Here is a 21887-nt window from a genome sequence, read left to right on the forward strand (position 1 = left end):
TCTGGGTCTCATCATAATTCAGTACCATGGGCTGCGAAAGAGGTTCAATAAAACTGAAATATGAGACAGACAGGAGATAAAGGGAGAAGAAAGAAAATGCTTAACTCCCAGGTTCCTCCAAAGGAATTTCAAACTGTCGAGGGTTTTATTCACCCTTTCTTTCAGGGCTATTTATCTTCCTTATGCTATCCAACTCCTTCCTGCAGGAGAGCCATTTTCCCTCTTCCTTGACAGGGCAGATCACTTCCTCAGTGGGCCTCAAATCAGTCTGTTTAAACTTCACAGCGGCTTTACCAGCTCGGGAGTCAAGCAGCTTCCTAAAAATCATTTTGAGGAGCATGAGGTGGGGGCCAACCACTTCTTCCTCCGTGAAAAAGTCAAGCAGCACCTAAGACCAGGAAGGATATGGCACCAGATACATCTGTATTAGTTATGCAAGCAAAAATTGTTTCCATTTTCCAATTTCCATCTGTGTTTTCCAAAACCACAAAGAGCATCTAGTAAAGTGAAGACTCTGATAAAAAGTTGTGACTCTACATCCTTCATAAACTACAGAAATGACTCATCAGGTCTGACGAAGGGTGTTGGGAACAAAAATGAGGTTAAATAGGGGTATATTGTGAAGACGAACAGGGGTACACATGAAAGACAAAGATAGAAACTTCTGGAAAAGAATAGTGCATTATATGAATTTAACCAAGTGATTTGTAAATACATTCATTCAACTTGTGAAGCCAAGCTACAAATTTGTAGGAATATACCCATTGCAGTCTTAAAAGAATTTCTCTAGTGTTCACGTGCTAATGGATTCCCAACTTCACTATGGCCAGCAGATCTTTACTGGATCATAACGCCCTGTGCTTATACTATTCTTTGAGAATTGTACTATTATTATATTATAACTATACCATTACACTACACAGTATGATACTATTACACTATATATGCATGTGTGCTTGCTAAGTCACTTCAGTCGTGTCTGATTCTTTTTTTTTTGTGACCCCATGGACTATAGCCTGCCAGGCTCTTCTGTCCATGGGATTCTCCAGGTAAGAATACTGGAGTAGGTTGCCATGCCCTTCTCCAGGGGATCTTCCTGACCCAGAGATCGAACCCTGAGTCTCTTGTGGCTCCTGCACTGCAGGCAGATTCTTCATCACTGAGCCACCAGGGGAAGCCAATTAGATTATATAGATAGATAGATACAGATATATATAGATATACACACACATACCATATATGTATATATATACACACACATTATATATACTATACATTATATATAGTGTAATAGTATAGCACATATTATTATGTTTTTGCTATATCAATAATACAATGTAATACTATTATACTATTCTTTGAGCTTTATTGGGCAAGGATATCACAGCTTTTCATTCCTAACAAGCTGTTTCTCCCAAAATGAGCCTAATAACATATTCAGATTTTAATAGGAAAAGAGAACTACTTTATGCTTTTTTCCAAAGAAATGCTTTCTTCTGTCTAAGAAAGTTGTCCTTGCCACTGGAATAGAAAGCTGAACCTGAAACACTGCAGAAAGAATAGAATATCTACATAAGCTATCAGATCAACCAAACAAACCACGACGGAAGTCATTCATGGAGTCACATATATCATGAGCTGACATACACCTCCATTCCCAGAATTAAATGCCAAGTTGATTTATGAGCGTTTGAAGAACCTATATTCAACAGCTTGGACTAAAGGGCAACTCCCATGTTGTTGTTCAGTCACCTAGTCATGTTTGACTCTTCACGACCCCATGGACTGCAGTACAGCAGGCCTCCCTGTCCCTCACCATCTCCCGAAGTTTGCCCAATTTCATGTCCATTGCATTGGTGATGCCACCCAGCCATCTCGCCCTCTGATGCTCTCTTCTCCTTCTTCCCTCAATCTTTCCTAGCATTAGGGTCTTTTCCAATGAGTTGGCTATTTGCATCAGATGACCAAAATACTGGAGCTTCAGCTTCAGCATCAGTCCTTCCAATGAGAATTCAGGGTTGATCTCCTTTAGGATGGACTGGTTGGATCTCCTTGCAGTCCAAGGGACTCTCAAGGGTCTTCTCCAGCTCCACAGTTCAAAAGCATCAATTCTTTGGCATTCTACCTTCTTTACAGTCCAGATCTCACAACTGTACATGAGCACTGGAGAGACCATAGCCTGGACTATATGGATCTTTGTCAGCAAAGTGATATCTTTGCTTTTCAATACACTGTCTAGGTTTGTCATAGCTTTCCTGCCAAGCAGCAACTGTCTTCAGATTTCATGGCTTCAGTCACCATCCACAGTGATATTAGAGACCAAGAAGAGGAAATATGTCACTGCTTCCACATTTTCCCCCTCTATTTGCACTGAAATGATGGGCCGGATGCCATGATCTTAGTTTTTTTTAATATTTAGTTTAGAGCCGGCTTTTCACTCTCCTCCTTCACCCTCATCAAGAAGTTCTTTAGTTCCTCCTTGGTTTCTGCCATTAGCGTGGTACCATCTGCACATCTGAGGTTGTTGATGTTTCTCCTGTCAGTCTTGATTCCAGCTTGTAACTCATCCAGCATGGCATTTCTCATGATGTGCTCAGCATATAGGTTAAGTGAACAAGGTGACAACAAACAGCCTTGTCATTCTCATTTCTCAATCCTGAACCAGTCTGTTGTTCCATACAGAGTCTTAACTGTTGCTTCTTGACCCACACACAGATTTCTCAGGAGACAGGGAAGATGGTCTGGTATTCCCATCTCTTTAAAGAGTTTTCCACAGTTTGTTATGGTCCACACAAAGGCGTTAGTGTAGTCGATGAAACAGAGATAAATGTTTTTCTGGAATTCCCTTGCTTCCTCTATGATCCAGTGAATGTTGGCAATTTGATCTCTGGTTCCGCTGTCTTTTATAAACCCAGCTTGGATGTCTGGAAATTCTTGGTTCACGTAATGCTAAAGCCTAGCATGTAAGATTTTGAGCAACTTCCCATAGTGGGATACTACTTGGTATTACTGAAAGTGATTCAAGAAGTCAACTTAGTTTGGGAAATTTTGGCTTAATTTTTTTTTTTTTTTTTTGCTGACACACCTCTTGTAGACTAACCTCTTCATCTGTATTAAGAATTTCCAAGAGTGGTGGTATCTTATGGCGGAATTTTCCATAATAAAAAAAAACTTTTGGTTGGAAATTATTTTAACATGGACACCTTTCTATCCTATTGTTCTGAGGAAACACTGGGAAATAATTGTACATGATTTAAAGAGAATACTATCTTGAAGCTTGCATTTAATCATGGATGTAATAACCAGATGATAGAATCTTCACTGACACAAAAAGAAAGAAGAAAAAGGGGGAGGGGAACTAAAAAGTCTCTCATGTTTATGATTTCTATGACTCTGATAATGTTTGTTGATGTGTCAAGTGGAGATCGGATAATATTTAAAAAGAAGATAATTTCACTGAGAGAACAGACTCAAAGACTGTGACTATAACGTGAAATTATCTGAGATTGACTAACATGTGTAGATGATTATATCCCTTAATAAAGATGAGGAACTTGGGCTTCTTTTTGTAAAACTCACTGGAAGGAAGGCCTCTTTTGATAAGAGACTACTGCATGCAGTTCAAGAATTAGACAAAAGAGGTGATCCCTGATGGCTCAGATGGTAAAGAACCTGCCTGCCATTTCAGGAGACGTAAGAGATGTGGGTTTGATCCCTGGGTCAGGAAGATCTCCTGGAGAAGGAAATAGCAACCCACTCCAGTATTCTTGCCTGGGAAATTCCATGGACAGAGGGCCTGGCAGGTTACAGTCCATGAGATTGCAAAGAGTCAGACACAACTGAGCAACTAATAGAACACACACATCATAAAGCTACTTCTGTGCAAATTATCCTTTCCTAAGTAGTGATGAGGGGGGACACTCATACCCTAAGCCATATTTTTCTTCCCTACAATTTTGAAACTCTACTTTTAGATTGATGTTATAAAGTTACCAATCTGGCATAACATGGTACCCTACATGAATGACCAATCCTGTGACAACTTAGGGGAGAGAATTAGATATGACTTGTATTTTTTAAAGGTTCCTCTGGCTCACTGTGTAACATAGATTGTTGGAAAGGAAAGAGGGGGTGCAAGATTCCAGCCATTACCTGACTTTTCTATTGAAGATTAGCTCAAAAAGTTCTATGTCATAACTGAGATGCTCTTAGCAAGTTGACTGGGTGATTTTATGGGAACCAGGAAAATCCTCTTGCCCAGAAAACCCCTAATCTGTGATTTCTGAAATCGTGTTAAACACAAAAAGGCCTTTAATTTCACAATTCAAGGGACTCTTTCAAATTCAAACATTCCTTGGAAGACTGATTTAACAAAGGAGAGTGAAGAGAACTGGGGGCTTCCCTGGTGGCTCAGCAGTAAAGAATCTGCCTGTGATGTGGAAGATACAGGAGGCCCTGGGTTCGATCCCTGGGTTGGGAAGATCCCCTGGAGGAGGGCATGGCAACCCACTCCAGTGTTCTTGCCTGGAGAATCCTATGGACAGAGGAGCCTGGTGGGGTACAGTCCATAGGGTCACAAAGAGTCTGACACAACTGAGGCGACCGAGTACACAAGCACGAAGAGAACCGAGGACGGCTGCAATGCTCCCCTGGAAGGAGAGAGGCACTAAAGCACACTGCTAGGGGCTTCCCTGATGGTCCAGTGGATAGGACTCTACACTTTCATTGCTGAGGGCCTGGGTTCAAGCCCTGGTCAGGGAATAAAGGTCTCTCAAGCCATGCAGAGTGGCAAAAAATAAATAAATAAATAAATTTTTAAACACACACACACACACACACACACACACACACACACACACACACTTGTACTTCTTCACCCTGGTGCCTTTACCACATACATTTCTCTGTATTAAAAGAGAATGGCACTAATAGTGGTCTGAGAACCAAAATCAAGCACCCTGACATGACAAAACTCTCATCTCTTCCAAGGTTCAAAATATGTTTTCTCTGATCCCGTATCTGTTTGCTTCCTTTTATGAGTTAAGACAGCTTCACTACTTCTGAAATTACATTGTTCTAAACACAATAAAACACATTTCTACATGAAGGGAAAATTAATAAGCCAACTTTCACGTAAGTTAATTTCCTATTTTTCCTTCAGCTTTTCAATGTTTCTATTGCTTTCATAAAAATAATGTAGAGAGACCTCCAAAGGATAATTAAATACATTCTTTTAGTTTTTACCCAGGGACTATGTAGCCTACAAATAATTTCTCTTTAGTATCTTGTGAATTACGCTAGCCTGTTCACCACGTATACAGAGTACTACTGATAGTCTCACTTGTAAGTCTTAAACTACAAAAACATCCTTTTAATACAGGATGATCTATTTGATACAGGCTCAATTAAACCTGGAATTTGTTTTAAATGAGCTATGAGCACTTTAGGCAATTGATCATTTGATTGTGTTACAGTTCAGCAAGTGGCTTCTACTCTTGGCAACAGAACAAGACTGCTTCAGTACCACAGACAGTACCTGGCCCCCACCTTTGGCTGTATATCCTAATCTCTAGCTTTCTTAGGTCACCACAACTTCTAGCAATAAATACAGAAACTCAATACTAAGTGTTATAATAATAATGTTTAGGTGTGAATAAGAAGTTGAAGAACCAAGAGAGTACTTGATTTGTGCTTAAAAAAAAAAATGCAGCTTTTCTTTAAAAAAGAGATACCAAAAGCTGAGTCAAGTATATAAAAGCTCTGCAGAAATTATACTTTCTCAGACAGATGTCTAACTGAAGGATATTCACAGGAGCTGTGAGCCTAAATTTCTAACCAAATTTCTAATGAAATTTCAAAATAAATTTCATTCATCCAACTACTGTCATACTATCATAAAGTTCATAAGGTTCAGGCATATTTGGGGGGATTTCAACTCTTCTCAATAGCATTTACTAAGCAACTACTATAGCTAATGTGAAAGGGCCTTAATAACTCAGTCAAACAAAACCAGAGTATGGAATATTTTTTATCTTATCATAAGACCCACTGAGTTCTAGGTATTAAGGTCTTTGTCATGTCTGAACTCTGGGGTAGTTACCAGAGGTTATAATCATAAATCTTAGCTCAGATAGTATGAAAATAACCCTTCAAAAAATAGACAAAATACTAGAAATTATTTTACCAAAATGACTACATGAGATATCAACTAGAATAGGCCAATATAAAGAAATTTTTTTCATATTAATTCATTCAGAAAGCAGGAAATAAATATAGGCATAAAACCCTTTATCAGAAATCTCTGGGGCCATGAACATTTCAGAAATCAGGAAATTTTAAAAAGATATTAAATTGTACATTTTGTACCTCCCCTAGAATGGCCTGAGACAGCACAAGTCATCAAACACTAATATTTATGCAGTAAAACATATGAATATTCACCTTGAGGAGGATAAAGACCATAAATAGTTTCACATGATTGGTAAAAATTTCTACCAAGTGAAATCCATTGAGATTTTGCCACCAAGGGGATTCCAAGAAAATAATTTTACAACTTCTAGATTTCAAGATTTTGAATATGAGGTTGTTGTTGGCTTAGATTTGTTGAAGAGTAGGCCTTACCAGTATATTAACATTTGATATTTACAATAAACCTCTAAGGGACATTAGTTAGTCATTTGGGGCAGCGCTGTGTCTTCATTGCTATGAGGGCTTTCTCTGGTTGCATCGAGTAGTGGCTACTCTCCAGGGTAGCAGGGTGCAGGCTTCTTATTGTGGTGGCTCCTATAGTTGCAGCGCACGGGCTCTATGGTACACGGGCTTCAGTCCTGGTGGCTTGCAGGCTCAGTAGTTGTGGCACATGGGCTTACTTGCTCCGCGACATGTGGAATCTTTTGGAACAGGGATCGAACCTATGTCCCCTGCATTGGCAGGCGCGCTTTTAGCTACTGGGCACCAGGGAAGTCCTCTGAGGACCATTTTATTATTTCCATTTTATAGATAAGAACATGTAGGCTCAAAGAAATTGTGAAAGTTGTTCAACTGTGTCCAACTCTTGGAGAATTCTCCAGGCCAGACTGCTAGAGTGGGTTGCTTTTCCCTTTTCCAGAGGATCTTCCCAACCCAGGGATCAAACCCAGGTCTCCCAAATTGCAGGCAGATTCTTTGTCAGCTGAGCCACAAGGGAAGCTCAAGAGTACTGGAGTGGGTAACCTATCTCTTCTCCAGTGGATCTTCCTGACCCAGGAATCGAACTGGGGTCTCCTGCATTGCAGGTGGATTCTTTACCAACTGAACTATCAGGGTAAAGAAATTAAGTAACATGATTAAGCTCACACACAAGTAAGAGGGGTGATCAAGAATCAAAGAAGTCTCTTGTGCTTCCACTACCAGCACATTTCCTTCCATACCTTCTCAAAGGAGCACCACTGTGGCAGGTAATTGGACAGTCATTATTCTGTCTACTTTCCACTAGGCTCAGAGAGTAGCGGAAAGGGGTGCAATATTATTTTTATAAGTCAAAATTGTAACTGGAGGTTTCTTATACTTCACTGAACATGTTTGTGGCAGAGAACTTCATTTCACTTTACTCCACTTCAAGCATGAGAAATAGGGCCCAGTTTCTAAACTCGTGTCATTTTGCTGTCTTTACGAAGTCCACTCTCCTTCTGATTTCAATGTGTCAGGAATATTATCTGACACTCATCAGTTTATGAAAATCACAAATTCTGCTCTCTACAGCTGGCAGGAAATGAATGAGCAACATTTCCTGGAATACACTCAAATTTGCTGAAAAAAAAAAATTGTTAACATGATCCCAGGTCCCGAAACTTCTTCCATTGTTGTGACTAATGGAAAGTTCAAGGAACCTGAAAGGTGGAAAAGTCTTTAGTGATCATCTAGCCTAATCCTTAATATAGTGGATGAAGGGTCTGAAGCCCTGATACATATTTTCACTATTACTTTAGGGGCTTACTTTGAACTTAATTGCAAATTAAAACTTGAAGTAAACCAATATTTATCAAGGAAACAAATGTGATGATGTACTTATGCAGGCATCACCTTAAAGTATGTGTGTGCACCCATTCATGTCTGATTCTTTGCAGCCCCATGGACTATAGCCCACCAGGCTCCTCTGTCCATGGCAGTTTCCAGGCAAGAATACTGGAGTGGTTGCCACTTCCTACTCCAGGAGATCTTCCGATCCAGGGATCAAACCCATGTCTCCTGTGTCTCCTGCATTGCAGGCGGATTCTTTACCACCAGTGCCATCTGGGAAGCCCTGTCTTAAAGCATAGGGCTTTATGCTCAACAAAGCAAACAAACACTCCCATCAATAGAAGTAGAGTTTGAGGAAACACAACTTAGAGAAGAGGTGACCTGGGACCACCCATGGCCAAACAGTGTGCCAAAAATTACCAATTTGCATATAATGTGACAGCATTGCCATCAAGCTAGACGTAAATTTTCCAATGACTTCTTGTGGTTGTTGTTGTTCAGTTGCTAAGTAGTGTCCGACTCTTTGCGACCCCATGGAGAGCAGCACGCCAGGCCTCCCTGTCCCTCACTATTTCCCAGAGTTTGCCCGAGTTCATGTCCATTGAGTCAGTGATGCTATCCAATCATCTCGTCCTCTGTCACCCACTTCTCCTCCTGCCCTCAATCTTTCCCAGCATCAAATTCTTTTCCAATTAGTCGGCTCTTCACATCAGGTCACCAAAGTATTGGTGTTTCAGCTTCCAATCACTAGATAGTCTCTAAAAGAGATCAGTTTATCACATATGGACATCAATTCCATTTGCCTCACTGGCTTTTCCAGTTACATTTGCTATCATGAGGATGTTACTACTCTCCCCAAATTGGGCTTCCCTGGTGGCTTAGATGGCAAAGAATCTGCCCGCAATGTGAGAGACCCAGGTTCAGTCCCTGGGTTGGGAAGATCTCCTAGAGAAGGGAATGGAAATCCACTCTAATATCCTTGCCTGGAGAATTCCATGATCAGAGGAGCCTGGCTGACTATAGTCCATGGGGTCGCAAAAGAGTCGGGCACAATTTAGTGACTAAATGACAAGAGCAACAGTGATATAGCAGATAAGAGGTAGAATTTAAATTTGAAACTTAGTGAGACAGCAAAAGAGACACAGATGTAAAGAACAGACTTTTGGACTCTGTGGGAGAAGGCGAGGGTGGGATGATTTGAGAGAATAGCATTGAATCATGTATATTATCATATGTGAAATAGATCACCAGTCTGGTTCGATGCATGAGACAGGGTGCTCAGAGCTGGTCCCCTGGGACGACCCTGAAGGATGGGATGGGGAAGGAGGTGGGAGGGAGGGTTAGGATGGGGAACACATGTACACTCATGGCTGATTCATGTCAATGTATGGCAAAACCACCACAATATTGTAAAGTAACTAGCCTCCAATTAAAATTTTTTTAATGGCTAAATAAATAAATAAACAAAACCATATCTTTATCTACAGGAAAAAAAAAAAAAAGAAAAAAGAAAGAAACTTAGCAATCTGGCTCCCAAGCATTTGCTCTTACAGTCCATGGAGTCGCAAAGAGTCAGACATGACTGAGCAACATGCACTTTCATGTGGCCAAGACAAGTTCCATATTGTTAAACCCATGTTAAAGACAGATGGAACTGTGCAAAGCAAACAAATGCCCTGAACTGAGATGTGCCAGTGTGTTAAATAGTAATGAATTTGACCCTGAGCATGAATCAGCCAAAGAAGGCCAACACAGGGAAATGGTTTCATACAAAACTGTGGCTGAGAACATATATACCCAAGAAAGATTAAGCCTCGACTGTGCCACTTGTTAGATCGGCATGACCTTAGGCAAGTTATAATTCTATTGTTTCAAACTTTTGTATATTGATTATGTATTACTTTCATAGTAAGGAAATAATTAAATATGTTAACTGGAAAAAGCTGCCTTACTGTCTATGACTGAGTTGTGCTTCACACACGTGTTTAGGGCATCTGGAGGTCAGAAGAAAAGTTCAAACTAATATATTAGAGAAAACTGTGTCAGAGAAAGAGCATGAGCTAGTACTACTCCCCTTTGTAAATGTCTCAATTCTGTTCATTTTAGTTTCCTCATATTCCCTCAACAGAATATTTATCTAGCAAGATAATAAAAATATTTGTATTTTTTAAAAATCCAGCGTTATACTTAGTAAATAGTATCTGTTCAAAAAAATGATAGCTCTCAGTTTTATGATGCATATAAGGCCTACGTATTTTCTTTAAACTCTAATCCAAATAAGTTCTTCACAAAGATTGTTAGGAGTGATGTTTTCCTTTTATCCAATTTATTTTTCTGAGCAACTTAAACCCCCAACTCTCTCCTCCTGTAGGGTTCACAGTCTGTTAACTTTGGATTCAGTTGAATTGAAACAGCCTGTATTCAGGTAATACCCAGGATATCTACTCAGGAGGAACCCAGACACTGAGGAAAGCCCAATCTGGTGCTTGGGAATAACTTGGCAGGCGCAGTAATATATAAGGAGGAAAAGAACTACAGAAAATGCAGCATAGTGTCCAGCTATAGTGGTCAGCCACTGAAGGAAGGGGGACCAGAATTAGACGATGGTAATGAGGAGGATGAAGATAAGGATGCTGGTGATGATGATGGAGAAGATATCAACAATGGTAATGAGAAAACAGAGTCACAGAGAAGTAAAGGGAATTGGGCAAGTTTATACAGCAGGTAGGGCTTCCCTGGTGGCTCAGCGGTAGAGAATCCACTTGCCAACACAGGAGACACAAGTTCCATCCCTGGGTTGGGAAGATCCCCTGGAGAAGGAAATAGCAACCCACTCCAATATTCTTGCCAGGGGAAACCCACAGACAGAGGAGCCTGGCGGGCTACAGTCTATAGAGTCGCGAAAGAGTCAGACACAACTTAGTGGCTAAACGCCAAGAGCAACAATAATACAGCAGGTAAGATGTAGAATTTAAATTCAAAATTTAGCAATCTGGCTCCCAAGCATTTGCTCTTAAATTCAAAGCAATGAGATAAGTACAACTCCTAGTTCTTGAAAATGGAAGATAACCCACCTCACTCCCACGAGAGCAGATCCAGCTATTTCTATAACAAACCTGCCTCGTGTCTACCACTCAGAGGTTGGTTTTCAAACACTGTTCCTCACTCAAAGCCATTTTTTTCCTGACTCTGTGCAAAGGAATCAGCCCTGTTTGTAATGATTTAAGTAAAGTACTTCCTGGACGTGGGATAACCTGTTAAGTCTCCCTTCATCCCTATAATCCTAAGACTTGGACAACATTAAAAGGGAAATACAAAGCAGGCCTGGTTTTATTTCATTGATAGTCATTCTGAAGTGGTTTAGGTGAACAACATCCTTGACTCATTTCCAGTATAATTATAGCCTACAGCTTTGATGAAACAGAATTTGAGGAGCAAAATGATCTTTTCTTAACAACCGATGGGGAAACATGCATGTGAACATACAAGAGCTGATGGGTGTGTCTGCTTATGTGTAGAGAGATAGAGGCAGAGAGGTTTTCACAGAAAACTCGAAGGATTTCAGCAAAGCATCTTTAGAGGCAAAGTGAGGAGGGTCGTGCACAATTCTCTGATTGGTTGATGTTGAGGTGGCAGGGCAGTTAACATTATCAATCCTCAGGCACCAGAGGATCTGAGGGCTACTACATGTTCATAATCATCAAGTAGTTAATTTCGTTGGAGCAGGCAGAAAGCTAGAGATGAGCAGAGAAAGGAGGGCATGAAAATGGCTGGAAACCATACATCTTGTAAACAACAAGGGTCCTTGGGCAGACAACAAAAAAGCAGAAATCTCTGAACTGACAAGAAACCACACATTTTGGGGTGACAAGTGTCCTGGAGGCAGACAAAGAAAATGAGGAAATGGAAGGAATCTCTGGTTTTTGCAAGTAACTTTTGCTCATTATGCTCTCATTACAATAAAATTAGCCTTGCAAATAAGAAGAAACCATCATGCACCAAGGCTGTGACACTTCCTATCAAGGCTAAATAAGGACCAAAATCCCTTTTCCTCTAGGGAAATTACACCCTTCCAGGATCAATAGAGAAGCACCTTTCTGATTCTCCCTACCCACTCCATATCCCTCTCTGGATCAGTGCCTTTCCCCCAAGTTTATGCCCTGTCTAGCATTTCAATGCCAGGTAAGCTCTTAGAATACGATTTCTACCTTATAGCCCTGCCATGAAATCATAAAGATGGGAAGGTGAGGGCATCAAAATCTCTACTGCTTCCAGGAAAAAGTAGTCCATTCCTACCAAATGGTAGTAACAGTGACTCAGCAGTCAAGGGCCATTATCCCATTAAGAATTCCATTGTACGGGAATTTGCTCTAGGACTCAGGGAACTGAAACCAGGGCTCTTTTACAACCTAAAGGGGTGGGAAGGGGTGGGAGGTGGGAGGGAAATTAACGAGGGAGGGGACACATACGTACCTATGGCTGACTCATGTTGATGTATGGCAGAGGCCAACATAATATTGTTGTCCCTCACTTGGTCAGTGATTTATAATCTGATTTATAATCCAAATAGATTAGAGTTTCATAAAGCACAATAAAGCAATTTTCCTTCAATTAAAAATAAATAGGTTTGGAGAAAAAAAGGAATCCCACTGTATGATGCAAAGAACTAGCTCTGTAGTCTGGCTGACCTTGGTTCCAAGTCTGGTTTAGTGGCATAAGGATTCCATGCTCTTCTAAACAACTTACTTTACTGCTGTGAATGTTTCCTTATACATAAAATAGGAATGATCCAACCTACATGGAAAGGTTACAGTGAGAATAATTTATTTATGTATTCATGTATTTAAAGTGCCAAGGTAGTGCTTGTCTCATAGTAGGCTCTTATTAGTAGATTAACTCTTAAGCCCCACCCACAGTGTACTTTCAAGGCATTACCATTTTAATACCTACTACATTTTGAGTCCTGCAGGAAGCTGCCTTCAAAAAGGAGAAGATTTATAATCTGAATAGATTAGAGTTTCATAAAGCACAATGAAGCATGCAAAGGGCTCTATCAAAAACCATAAATAAACCAACATGCATGAATTATGCAGTCAACTCTCAATATACATGTAAGGAAAGAAAGCAGATGGGGACAGTCCAAAAAGAGTGAGCAATCTAAAAAAACTCTTTTAGATTTGTCTTGACATTTGCAGTGAATTCAGATGTTTGTGATATTCAAGGAAAGGGATTTTTAACGTATTTTCCATACAGAATCCTGACTCAGGACCATCAGCCTGACCATGGCATTTTCCTACATCTCTTCCCACCCAAGAACTAAACAGCTCCTCGATGAGGCTGATTCAAAAAGAGCAATGGAAGCCAGCCTTCACTCACTCAAACTTCCCCAACTGAAGAGACAGCTTCATTCCCAGGATAAAATCTGCACGTACAATAAGTGCAAATAGAACTGCCAAAGATTAAAAAAAAAAAAAAAAAAAGGCCCAAAATGACATCACTTGTGCTAAATCCCAGGATACCAAACCTAGACTTAATAACACCTAACCTAATATCCCTGGAGAAGGGCACAGCAATCCACTCCAGTATCCCATGGACAGAAGAGCCTGGTAGGCTACAGTCCATGGAGTCAGACAAAACTGAAGCAACTTAGCACACAAGCACACAACCTAACTGCAGTTTCAACCTTCCCCAGAAAAGTAATGTTTAAGGTTTTCCTTTTTTTCTGTTTATTTTATTTTATTGGAGTATAATTGCTTTCAATGTTGCGTTAGTTTCTGCTAATGAAGTGAATCAGCTATATGTATACATATTTCCCCTCCCTCTTGGACCTCTCTCCCACCCACCCTCATCCCACCCATCTAGGTCAGCACCAGACCACCTGACCTGCCTCTTGAGAAACCTGTATGCAGGTCAGGAAGCAACAGTTAGAACTGGACATGGAACAACAGATTGGTTCCAAATAGGAAAAAGAGTACATCAAGGCTGTATATTGTCACCCTGCTTATTTAACTTATATGCAGAGTACATCATAAGAAATGCTGGGCTGGAAGAAGTACAAGCTGGAATCAAGATTGCCGGGAAAAATATCAATAACCTTAGATATGCAGATGACACCACACTTATGGCAGAAAGCAAAGAAGAACTAAAGAGCATCTTGATGAAAGTGAGAGAGGAGAGTGAAAAAGTTGGCTTAAAGCTCAACATTCAGAAAACTAAGATCATGGCATCTGGTCCCATCACTTCATGGGAAATAGATGGGGAAACAGTGGAAACAGTGGCTGACTTTATTTTTCTGGGCTCCAAAATCACTGCTGATGGTGCTTGCAGCCATGAAATTAAAAGACGCTTACACCTTGGAAGGAAAGTTATGACCAACCTAGATAGCATATTTAAAAGCAGAGACATTCCTTTGCCAACAAAGGTCCATTTAGTCAAGGCTATGGTTTTTCCAGTAGTCATGTATGGATATGAGAGTTGGACGGTGAAGAAAGCTGAGCACTAAAGAGTTGATGCTTTTGAACTGTGGTGTTGGAGAAGACTCTTGAGAGTCCCTTGGACTGCAAGGAAATCCAACCAGTCCATCCTATAGGAGATCAGTCCTGGGTGTTCATTGGAAGGACTGATGTTGAAGCTGAAACTCCAATACTTTGGCCACCTCATGCGGAGAGTTGACTCATTGGAAAAGACCCTAATGCTGGGAAGGATTGGGAGCAGGAGGAGGGGACGACAGAGGATGAGATGGCTGGATGGCATCACCGACTCAATGGGCATGGGTTTGGGTAGACTCCAGGAGTTGGTGATGGACCGGGAGGCCTGGCGTGCTGTGATTCATGGGGTCGCAAAGAGTCGGACACGACTGAGCGACTGAATTGAACTGAACTGAACTGAGGTCATCACAGAACACCGAGTTGAACTCCCTATGCTGTACAGGGAGGTTCTCACTCTATACAGCTATACAGCAGGTTCTCACTAGCTATCTATTTTATACATGGTAGAGTATATGTCATACAGATGGCCAAGAGGTACATGAAAAGATGCTCGACATCACTAATTAGTTGTTGTTCAGTCAGTAAGTCGTGTCCCACTCTTTGCAACCCCATGGACTGCAGCACGTCAGGCTGCACTAATTATTAGAAAAATATAGATTAAAACTACAATGAGGTATCACCTCATACCAGTCAGAATGGCCATCATCAAAAAGTCTACAAACAATGAATGATGGTGAGGGTGTGAAAAAAAGGAAACCTTCTTGCACTGCTGGTGGGAATGTAAATTGGTACAGCCACTATCAATGGAGAACAGTATAAAGGTTCCTTAAAAGACTAAAAGTAGAATTACCATATGACCCAGCAATCCCACTACTGGGCATATATCCTGAGAAAACCATAATTCAAAACGATATATGTACCCCAACGTTCATTGCATCATTATTTACAACAGCCAAGGCATGGAAGCAACCTAAATGTCCATTGACAGGTGAATGGATACATATATTCAATGGAATATTACTCAGCCAGAAATGTAATCTTAATCAACCAGTTTGGAATTTTCTGGCCAGCACCAGTAAAGTAACAACACTTGCACCCTCTCCATCCCTCAGTGGAAGAAGAGGTAATCTGCCTGATCAAACTCTTGCATTCCTTTCCCCAAAAAAATGTCCTGGCCTAAAAAAAATCTTTTCTTTCCTCTTGCTAACAGCTCCTTTGCCCCACACTTCTTCCTATAAACCCTTCCATTTTAAACAACCCCTGGAGTACCCTACTAATTGCTGGATGGATGCTACCCAATCCATGAATCACTTAATAAAGTCAAGTAGATCTTCAAATTTACTTGGTTGAATTTTATGTGTGTGCATTAATATATGATATTTGTCTTTCTCTTTCTGACTTACTCCATTCTGTATAATAAGCTCTAGGTCCATTCACCTCATTAGAACTGACTCAGATTCGTTCCTTTTCATAGCTGAGTAATATTCCCTTTTGTATATGTACCACCACTTCCTTAGCAATATTGTAATTATCCTCCAATTAAAAAATTCTATGATTTCCAGCAAAGTGGCTTCTCCTAGTTCTATGGTGCTTCACAGGCTCATAGAACTTGTCCGGAGAAAGACCCAACTGAAGGCCTCTGAGTCTCTCTTACATCGAGACTAATTTCCACACTCTCCTGATCTGATGGCAACAATTGTTGGAAATATCTGAGGACCAAGAATTGCCTTTGGGAATTGGTCCAAAATGACCAAACCACTTCCATCTTTACTTAAATCTTCATCTGTAGGTTCCCTCAAGAAAATGAGATTTAGTTTGACAGCAATAGCGCTTCCCAGAGCCATTTGTTAAAGCAATTTATTTCAGTCTTTATGAGTTACAATTAAAGAAGAATCAAAAGAGGCCAACCATATTAAGCCTTCACAACTTTTTATAGGCAGCAGACCACACAAAGTTACAGCATATTGCTTCTGCTCCTTTAAAAAGCAAGTTTCTCTGGACCCATGGAGAATGCTGGGCTTAATGTTCAGTCACAGACAACTCAGGCTAAAACAGGGAATCACCTGTATCTGCAAAGTTGTGTTGTTTAGTTGCTAAGTCGTGTCTGACTCTTCTGTGACTCCATGGACTGTAGCCTGCCAGGCGCCTCTGTCCATGGGATTCTCCGGGCAAGAATACTACTAGTGTGGGTTGCCATTTCCTCCTCCAGGGGATCTTCCCAACCCAAAGATAGAACCCACATTGCCTGCACTGGCAGGTGTATTCTTCACCACTGAGCCACCAGGGAAGCCCTATCTATAAAATGGGTACCCCTTATTAACCTGGGAGGCGAGGGTGAAATCCATTTTGGTTTAGAAGCCATCTTTCTGGGAAAAACAGAAGTTTGGGGGAAAGTTTTAAATGGAGCAAATGCCCAAGAGGATCAGCTTGGGGAAGAAAAAGAGAACACAAGAATGTGTAGAATGAGGCACAATTCTTGGAACAAAAATAAGTTCCGACAGATGCTCTGGGTTGGTCGTTTCTGCTCTATGGATTAGTAACAGGGGAGAGAAAAAAATGACCTGAAGGAAGACATAAAGCTCTCCTCCTCCAGTCCTGAAAAAAAGACATCGCGTTCCTTTCCCCTCCTCCATGACAGTGTTGAGGCTTGGATCCCCTTTCTCTGGTCTTCAGAGACAAGAGACTGACAAGAGCCACTGTTTCCAAAGGTAGCTGCAACCTCCCAGCCCACTCTAATCCTGGCCCTACCAGGAATGGAAGAGCTTGGCACTAATGGCTCTTGGATAAATGCAGCTCAGAGGACAGGAAAACCATGCGAGAGCTGTGTAGTCAATATCAGGCTCTCCGAGACACAAGGACAAGGAGCATTTTGACCTTCTGAGAGGCTGCCTCACAGCTCATCTCTCATCTGCACCCGGGGTCTCACCTGCTCTCTCAGAGTTAATGTATCATAAGAGCTCTCTGCTCAGGCAGACAGAATAAAAACAGTCATCTTCTCTTGACAGCCTCCTCTCTATCTCGTGCTCTTTCTGTCTCTTCTCTCCTGCTGCTTCCTCTGAGGCTCGAGAGATTCATATGTAGGGCCTGAATGGAGGAATTACTATTATATGGAAATATCTGCACAGAATCCCAGGCCAGTTCTGTTGGTTAGCGTAGCTCTGCGGTTAAATCCCAGAGGCCAAGAGATGGAAGGTGGGACTTTCCTGGTGGCCCAGTGGTTAAGAATCTGCCTGCCAGTGTAGGGGACATGGGTTTGATTCCTGGTCTGAGAAGATCCCACATGCTGCAGGGCAGCTAAGCCCATGCGCCACCACTACTGAAGCCTGACCACCCTAGAGCCTGTGCTTCGCAACAAGAGAAGCCACCGCAGTGCATCGCAAGGCGAGAAGAGTCCCGCTGCAACTAGAGAAAGCAGCATCAAAGACGCAGGGCAGCCAAAAATAAAAATAAAGCAAGAAATTTTTAAAAAGAGTTGGAGGGTGGTTCTTGGGACAGACTGTCACACACCATCTCTCCAGCAGCCTTCTTGGGAGTGCTGATGTGAGAGACTCAGCGCTGATCCAGTCCAACAATGAGGAAACAAACAGATCAACCAGCACACCGGGGGTGAGCAGGTCAGGCATGCCATCGTCAACTTAAACAAGGAACAGCTTCTTATTGCAAAGCATTGTATTTCTTTTCCCCCATTCAGAAATCATACCCTTCTTCACCTGTGAGAAAGTTGTAAGACTTTATTCCATTGAAGTGTTGGTTTATTCCTGCTTATTCCTTTGAAAATTTCCCCTAGAAGGCTTAGGAACATGTCTACAAAGGGCAAACCTTCAAAACAACCAAGGAGGAACTAACCTCTCTTGCAAGTTTTTCCGTATCCAACATGAAAAGTTCACGGGAACAGGTCTCCTTGGGGACTTTCTCTTGGCAGTGAAGTTGAAGAACCTGCCTTGGGTCCCTTCATTCCAGAGCAAGCCGCATGGTCTTGGCGACAGCACTAAATGCCCAGGTGTGTAGGTGTGGATGTGTTTGGAGATGAAATCCTGCCTGTATTTTGGCAGATGAATCTTTTTAAAAAAATTCATAGTTCTATGTCCATTGGCTACTTGTCTTCAGCTCTCCTCTCCGTGATTTCACACTGGGGAAGTCGGTAGCAATTTTGTTGATTGCACAGTGCCAGACCTCCCTGGTGCTCTCTCCACCCAATCAACAATTCCCATTATCAACACTGATTGTATACCTGGTAGTGCAATCAAGCTTTACTTACAGTATCCCATCTAATTCTCAATTCTATATAGCATATGTAATTATCCACTTTTTACTGATCATAAAAGAACTCAGAGAAGATGAGTGGTCATAAAACTAAGAAATAGCAGAGGTCAGAATTCAGAATCTGGTCTAACCGGCTCCAGAGCCAAATTCTTAATGACAGTGTTCTATCATCCTTGAACTCATTCACCTGCTGATTGACTCAACCCTCTCCATGAAGGCTTCCTGAGTCCGTCGCCTGACTCAGGCAGGACCAGTTCTTGACATCCAGGAAATCGTAATAGGAGTGCTTGCCAAAGGGCAGTGCATCTCACTAAAGATGTCATCAGCTCTTCTGATCACAAAGTCCAGGACCAGAATTCACACAAGTCCTCTCTCCTAAGGCCCACCAGTCTCCTGTGAGGTCACTAGCAACAGTGCTCCACTTGGAGTCTCCATCATTCAGTGGTCAACTGTGCCTGCCTGGAGGGAGTCACCTCTGGATTAGAATAGCAGTTCCACCTTTGAGCACGTTCCTTTATTGCATTAAACTCAGTTTCCTCACATGTAAAAGAGGAAAAAAATCACATTGCCCTGCCTCCCATAGGATAGTGTGAATGATCAAAGGAAATAATAGAGATGAAGTGCTTTGTTGGCATATCATCTGACACTAAGGTTTGAAGTGAAGTGAAGTCACTCAGTCGTGTCTGACTCTTCGCGACCCCATGGACTGTAGCCCACTGGGCTCCTCCATCCATGGGATTTTCCAGGCAAGAGTACTGGAGTGGGGTGCCATTTCCTTCTCCAGGGGATCTTCCTGATCCAGGTATCGAACTGCATTGTAGGCAGAAGCTTTACCGTCTGAGCCACCAGTAGGTGGAAATCAGGTATGTTGGTATTGGAGATATGGGTTAACATTTTCACACAGTGAAAATCAGATGTGCAGGGGAAAAAAATTAGCTTGCTTTCCTTTATTGGACATTAAGTAGCATCATATTAGGTGACCCCATGCCATTAATGATTGAAGAAATAGTGGAGTGGAAGAGCCTCTCCTCTCTGCTCTGTCCTCTCTGATCTCTGCAAGAAATGTCTCTACCTTCACTTCTTGTTGGGTAGAAATTACTTGTACATCATACCTTCCTTCATTCTTACTCTGGGGACATCATTGCCCAGGCGGCCCCTCCTCTTCTCCCACGGCTCTTCCTAAATGGCAGACAGGAAGTAAGGAAAGATGTGGACATTCCAATAGTGCTATGAAGATTAAAGGATACTTCACAAACTCCTTAAGCTAAGAAATTCCATAGTAGAATGGAGATGAGATCTATTTCATATTTATCAGATTTGAAAAATTATATAGTCTGGGTAATACCAGTGTTATGGAAGATGTAGAAATTCCCCTCAAATGGCTGAAAAAAAATAAAAATTGTTACAATTGCCCTGAAGAGTAACCCTCTACCATGTGATTCCAACCTACCTCTTTCCCAACTCTGAGAATCATTGATCTTCAATACTTAGAATGTGCCTGGAGCTCCCATATATATGTATATGTGTGTGTGTGTGTATATATATATATATATTGCACTTCACAGATACTGTGTTTTCTACAAATTAAAGGTTTGTGGCAACCCTAGTCATTGAGCAAGTCTAGTGGTGCCATTTTTTCCAACAGTATTATTTTTAAGTATGTGTATTGTTTTCTTAGACATAAAGCTATTTCACACTTAGTAGAACACAGTGTGGTGTAAACATAACTTTTACATGCACTGGAAAACCAAAAAAATTCATGTGGCTCACTTTATTGCAATTATCACTTTATTGCAGTGGTCTGGAACTGAATCTGCAGTGTCTTCGGTCAGTTCAGTCACTCAGTCGTGTCCAACTCTTTGAGACCCCAAGAACTGCAGCATGCCGGGCTTCCCTGTCCATCACCAGCTACCGAAGCCTGCTCAAACTCATGTCCATCAAGTTGGTGATGCCATCCAACCATCTCATCTCTGTTGTCCCTTTCTCCTCCTGCCTTCAATCTTTCCCAGCATCAGGGTCTTTTCCAATGAGTCAGTTCTTCGCATCAGGTGGCCAATTGGAACTTCAGCTTCAGCATCAGTCCTTCCGTTGAATATTCAGGACTGATTTCCTTTAGGATGGACTGGTTGGATCTCCTTGCTGCCCAAGGGACTCTCAAGAGTCTTCTCCAGCACCACAGTTCAAAAGCATCAATTCTTCGGTGCTCAGCTTTCTTTATGGTCCAACTCTCACATCCATACATGACTACTGGAAAAACCATAGCCTTGACTGGATGGACCTTTGTTAGCAAAGTAATGTCTCTGCTTTTTAATATGCTATCTAGGTTGGTCATGGCTTTTCTTCCAAACAGCAAGTGTCTTTTAATTTCATGGCTACAGTCACCATCTGCAGTGATTTTGGAGCCCAAGAAAATAAAGTCTGTCACTGTTTCCATTGTTTCCCCATCTATTTGCCATGATATGATGGGACTGGATGCCATGATCAATGTCTTCAAGATATGCCTGTGTATATATATATATATATATATATATATATACACCTTATATATGTGTGTGCATTTGTATCTTATATATATATAAATACGTTTTTACCTTTTATATATAAATATAAATGAAGTGTATATATATATATATATGTGTGTGTATGTGTGTGCGTGTGTGTGTGTGTATACACACTTTCTTCCTGCTATTTTTCTGAGGAAAGGGACTGCTTATGAAGCAAGCTGGCCTGAAATCAGAGCCTGCAGAATTGAAATAGCTGAGCACTTGCTTAAGAAGAGCTTGTTCTTGTCTTAGACCTACTATTGTTGCCTTCTGTATGCCCCTGGATGAACTGCTTCACCCCTGGGAACCTCAGCTGTCTCATCTAGGACACGAGAACAATAATAATCCATGTCCTACATACCACACATGTGTGCATATGTATGTATAGTTGGTTGTTGTGCAGATAAAAGAGGCATTGTGTGGAGAAGCTTACTGGATTACAAAATGCTATGCAGTTTGAGTTATTCGTCCGATTACTCTTAGAATAATCTTTCTTTATGTGAGTTACCCTATAAAAGAATCTAAAGCAAAAGTTCATTATGTATGCACAGTTTATTTGGAAACGTTATACCTGGGAGCTGGAAGAAGTAAGGGA

At 41.3% G+C, this 21887-nt stretch overlaps 1 non-coding gene across 1 annotated transcript; it reads left to right on the forward strand.

Moving 5' to 3' along the window:
• The first annotated feature begins 4688 nt into the window (after window positions 1-4688).
• Window positions 4689-4761, forward strand: TRNAE-UUC (transfer RNA glutamic acid (anticodon UUC)). Its single transcript has one exon. It is a non-coding gene; the product is annotated as a tRNA-Glu (tRNA).
• Window positions 4762-21887: the final 17126 nt, after the last annotated feature.

Source organism: Giraffa tippelskirchi, chromosome 11, assembly GCF_054371585.1.
Source record: "Giraffa tippelskirchi isolate mGirTip1 chromosome 11, T2T-mGirTip1v1.2.pri, whole genome shotgun sequence".
Taxonomy (NCBI): Eukaryota; Metazoa; Chordata; class Mammalia; order Artiodactyla; family Giraffidae; genus Giraffa; species Giraffa tippelskirchi.